Here is a 5484-nt window from a genome sequence, read left to right as displayed (position 1 = left end):
GTCTTTGTCTTCTCTGAGCAGAATTCTGTCCAACGAGCAATTTGTGGGCGGGTGGGGTGCAAGTGGCTGGTCAACGTCGAGGTTGCAATGCAGACGGTGCCAGATGCACCGTGTAAATGAATGCTGTTTCTTTCAAGCTTCATTTATTTACGTGATGTCAGGTGGGTGGGGACACAAGACATTGGAGATGCTAGGGGTTGGAACAGCCAACTGGTGGAGCAACTGTGGGGGGAGATTTTTTAATTTTCGTAAATATAAATTGAACTTAAATACTCAGCAGGTCACACAGCATCTGTGAAAAGAGAAACAAATTCGCCTTGAGTTTGAGGCTGAAATATAGATTTCCACTATAATTTGCAGGGTGGATGTTTCTTTGCAGTAACCAAAACTGCATGTGGAAGTAAGAAACATTTGTCTGATTGGACGTGCAGATATTAAAGTTGCCCGAGCTACGAATTGGGTCATTTGGATTTGAATAATTAAAAGAGGAATCGGACAAAGGTGCAAAAACTAGATACTAATGAATGCAGCAGAATGTAAACAATTGAGGTGTTAAACTAATCTGCCCGAAGAGGATTGGCATTAGAAGATTCAAACCTACTGCCGAGCACTGGAGATTTGCTTTAAACAGATTGTGTATGACTTAAGACTACAATGCTTGCGTTTGTTTTAAATCCTTTTTTAATCTCCTTCCAGACAGAAGTTGTACGTTCAACCTTTTCAAAGGTTTTTTTAAAACTGTAAAATACTCGAGATCTCAATCTGGCATTTGATTTTTGTAACACATTCATTGTAGGGCTTCCTTGCGAGGCTTTTACTTTTTCAATCCCATTGCTCAGAATAAACAAATCAGTCGGAGTAAAGCAATGGCAGATGAGGTTGGGAGAATATCCTGAAACCCCAAAGTCTTTCCACCATCAACAGAGCTTGTTGGAATATTCTCCAGGACAAAGACATCCATCATCCTAAACATTCATTCTCTCCTCTGACAGTGAATGCCTTGTGACACATTTACAACATGCCCTGCCGTTATATGTCCAAGGAATTCCAACATCTTCCAAACCTTCAACCTTTACCGTCAGCTTAGGCCTTGGTTTGAATCTTGGGCATATAAACACTGAAGGTTTACCGCCATCACAAACATATTGATTTGGTCTTGCATCTTACTGAACTAACACTTTATCTTCAAGACATTGGAGCACTTTTAATGAAAGAAAAAATTAAACTGCTCATGGAACACAATGTCAAGCAGCATATATTGGAGGAAAAATGGGCAGGCGTTGTTTTGGGTTGGGACTTATCTTGAGTCAAGAAGATTAGTTTAGTTTAGTTTAGAGATATAGCGCAGAAATAGGCCCTTCAGTCCAACATGTCTGCTAACCAGCGATCCCCATATACTAGCACAATCCTACACACATTAGGGACAATTCACAACTTTACCAAGCCAATTAGCCTACAAATCGGCACGTCTTTGGACTATAGGAGGAAACTGTAGCACCCGGAGTAAACCCAAGCAGGTCACGGGGCGAATGTACAAACTATGTACAGACAGCACCCATAGTCGGGATCGAACCCAGGTCTCTGGCGCGGTAAGGCAGCAACTCCCGTTGAGCAACCATGTCTCCCAGATAAACATCATCTGTCAAATCTCTCCACAGATACTGCCTGACTTGCTGAGTTCTTCTGGCACTATTTGGTTTGCTTTAGTTTATCATGTACCAACAGTGAAAAGCTTCTGTTTGCATGCTATCCAGTAAAATCACTTCACCATATAGGTGAGTACAATCAAGCCATACTCAGGTCCAACAGACAGTGCAAAGAGAAAAATACCAGAGTACAGAAAATAGTTATACAGAATTGTAGCGTAACAGTTACAGAGAAAACTTCCAGTCTGAAAAAGGGTATTGACCCGAAACATTACCTATCCATGTCCTCCAGAGATACTGCCTGACCTGCTGAATTACTCCAGCATTTTGTATCCTTGATTATATTGTCTACTTTCCTGAGGCAGCATGAAAAGTAGATGGAGTCTATGGTGGGAAGCTGGTTTGTTAGATGGACTGGCTTACATCCACAACTCTGCAATTTCTTGTGCTTTTGGGCAGACCTGTGGCTGACCGCCGCCAGGACCCACGTATAGATAGCTTGGCCAGGCCCAGGAGCAAACAAACCAGGACATTGAGATGTGAGTCTTGGGTTACACCAGTCCCAGGTGAGCACCCCCAGTTTGAGCCACACACTGTCCCCGGCAGGAGCGGACAAACTGGGTCACTGCTCAGCTCCTGCCTGGCAAACCTAGGCAGACAGTGACCCCTGGTGGTGAGGTGGCAGTAAAAGTGCAAGGCACTTGATGTCTTTCAAGCTCCCTGAAGAGAACCTCTCTCTCGGGGTGGAAGATGCCTGTGCTTGGATTGCTTAATGTGCGGTGTGTCCACACACAAATGTGTTACATCCTGCAGCAATACATGGTCATCAGCTACCATGTTTACTATTAGACTACATGTATGATAGACAATGCTCCTTCTCTTCCCAAGTACTAACTGACTACAGTTACCCCCTCCCCCATCACCTCATTAATCCACCACCAGATCCACAGGCACACTTCAGAGGGACAGGGCCAGCTTACTTGGGTGAACTTGTCAGTCTGTTTACTGAATGTCAGTAAACTGCCAAGTCGTTGAGAGCAAAGGAACAGAAGATCAATCAGCCCCTCATTTAACTCCAGGAGTACACCTCATGCCCATTTTTTTGCTGTCAATAACATGGTATCTTTTGAACAAAACACAAAGTACTGCAGGAAATCAGTGGATCAGGCAGCATCTGGGGAGGGAATGGACAGACATTTGTTGAGACCCTTCTTCAGCATGTCTGCCATAGTTTAACTTGGCACAGACATTGTGGGCTGAAGGGCTTGTTCCTGAGATATTATGTTAAGGCTCCGTCTACTCTTGTGTGGATGTGGAAGGGCAGTGATGTCTTTGAGTGTGGAGCATGTTGGCGATCACAAAGGCACAATGGAAATTCAATATTTTTCCCAAAACTCCTTCAGCCCAAGTTTACTCTTTGCCATTTTGACTCCTTGCACTGAAATTAAAATGCTCCTTAAGATTCTAAACCCAGTTGAATCCAGATGGGCGAGTTGGAGCGAATGATCTATTTCCATGCTGTATAGGTTTACCTCATCGATAGTTTAGCCAAGCATGGTCTGTGAAAATAGTCTTAACTTTGTCATAAAGGCCCTTAGTACTGGCAGTGGTGGCACTGGCTTGGAGTTGCAAGGTTGACTTGGCCTGGCCGTGTTGTGATGTCCTCTACTGCTGCTTCACCGCTCCAAACCACTGCAGGCCACGTCTGATCCATGCGCTCGGCCTCTTGGAGTGGTGCCTGATCTAATCGCGCCCCAGGCTCCTGTAGGGCCTCCAGTGGCCCACTCCACTGACGTGTTGATCCGGAGGCTTCAACTTGTGAGCTTCATCCCTCACCTCATACGGCCACTGTTCATGCACTGGACTGGGGACCCGGCCCACAACAAACCTTGGAGCATCCAGAGGACCACTGAGGGCGCAGGAGGCAAGGCCCCAGCCCGCATACTGGCATGTCGTTTTCTGCGACCGCCGCCTTCTTGAATGATTTGGGTTCTGGCTGGTAAGTAATATTCACACCACAGATATTAAGTAATGACAATTTCCAACAAGTGAGTCTCACCACAGATCCTTGCTATTCAATAACACAACCTTTACAGATCTCTCATCATCAATATCTTGTGCATCACCATCGAGTAGAATCCCTACCGGACCAGCCACATAGATGCACTGGTTGCAAGAGCAGGTCGGAGGCTAGCAATCCTGTGGTGAGCGACTCACCTCCTGGCACCCCAAAACCTTTCATCCATCAACAAGACGCATGACAGGATGGTCTGCTCTCCACTTGCCTGGATGAGTGCAGTTCCAAAAACATTCAGGAAGCTCGACACTACCCAGGCCAATATCAGCCCACCTGAACCAGCAGCCCATCCCTTCCCTTGACATTCATTCCCTTGTGTAGTGTGCAACACCTGAAAAATGTTCTGCATTCATCTGCCCAAGATGCTCCAATGGCTTTGGTAAAGGTTGTAAATTGGCCCTAGTGTGTAGGGTAGAACTAGTGTACAGGGATCACTGGTTGGTGTTGAATTGGTGGGCCAAAGGGCCTGTTAACACACTGTATCTTTAAACTAAACCACTTCCCAAACCCCACCCTCTCCTGTTGATGAGGACCAGCACAGCAGGTGCATGGAACACCACCGCTACTAGGTTCCCCTCAAACCACGTACCGTTCCGACTTGGAAATATATGCTCGGAAATCTAAATCCTAGCACTCCCCAACAGCACCGTGGGAGCACCTTCACCTCATGGACTGTGGTACCTCAAGACAGCGGCTCACTTCCTTAGCTAAATAGAGATAGCAATAAATATGATGCCCAGATCTCAAAATGACTCAAAAATAAACTCCTCCCCAAAACAGGGAATTCAGTAAGTGTTGACTCATGAGTTGGCAACTGGCTAAGGTCAGCTCTCCACACCTACTTCAATCTTTGCCAATCGCATCACAGTTTTCCAAACCTCCAGCTACTCATCAATATTCAGTTACTGGTGTCAGAGAGAGAGAGATGGAGGGAGAAAAGTAAAGAGGGAGTGCTAAAGAGCTCCAACGCTGAACACTAACGTAACACTAAATTCTGCATTCTGATATTTATTTTTCTGCACTACCTGTTGTACTTGTGTATTACCAAGAGGAAGACAGGCAAACAGACAAAGAATGGAGAAGGAGACAGAGAGTTAGAGAGATAGACGCACAGAGAGAGAGAGAGTAAATAAAGAGAAACGGGAACAAAGAAAGGATACGTCGACCTTTCTAAATGGGCGACTCCTTTTTCTGTAACATGACCTAGTTATAGATATCCACACTGGGGGCCTTGTGTTCTTTACATGCACCCTAAAGTCCCCCTCAGAGTCTGACATGTTTCAATAAGATCAGAGTTAGAGTGTGGAAATAGGCCCTTCACCCCAACTAGCTTACGCCAACCAACATGTCCCATCGACACTAGTCCCACCTGTCTGCGCTTGGCCCATATCCCTCTAAACAAATCCTATCCATGTACCCATCTAAATATTTCTTAAATGTTGTGATCGTACCTGCCTCAACTACCTCCTCCAGCAGATCGTTCCATTCACCCACCTCCCTTTGCGTCAATAGGAACCCTCGGGTTCCTATTTCTCTCCTATCATCTCACATTCTTCTCAACTCCAATGTGTTCAGGCCCAAACTATCATCGTTTGACAATCTCTTTGTCCCAGGAATTGACTGGCTTAATCTTCTCTTCATCACCTCCAATGCAAGAACATCCTTAACCACAGATCGGGCACTGAAGGTACAGGAATCGGAGAACCGTGATCACCAGCTTGAACCGTGATCACCAGCTTCTTCCCAACAGATATCAGGCTC

Source organism: Amblyraja radiata, chromosome 28 (assembly GCF_010909765.2).
Source record: "Amblyraja radiata isolate CabotCenter1 chromosome 28, sAmbRad1.1.pri, whole genome shotgun sequence".
Classification (NCBI taxonomy): Eukaryota; Metazoa; Chordata; class Chondrichthyes; order Rajiformes; family Rajidae; genus Amblyraja; species Amblyraja radiata.
This window is presented reverse-complemented; position numbering follows the sequence as displayed.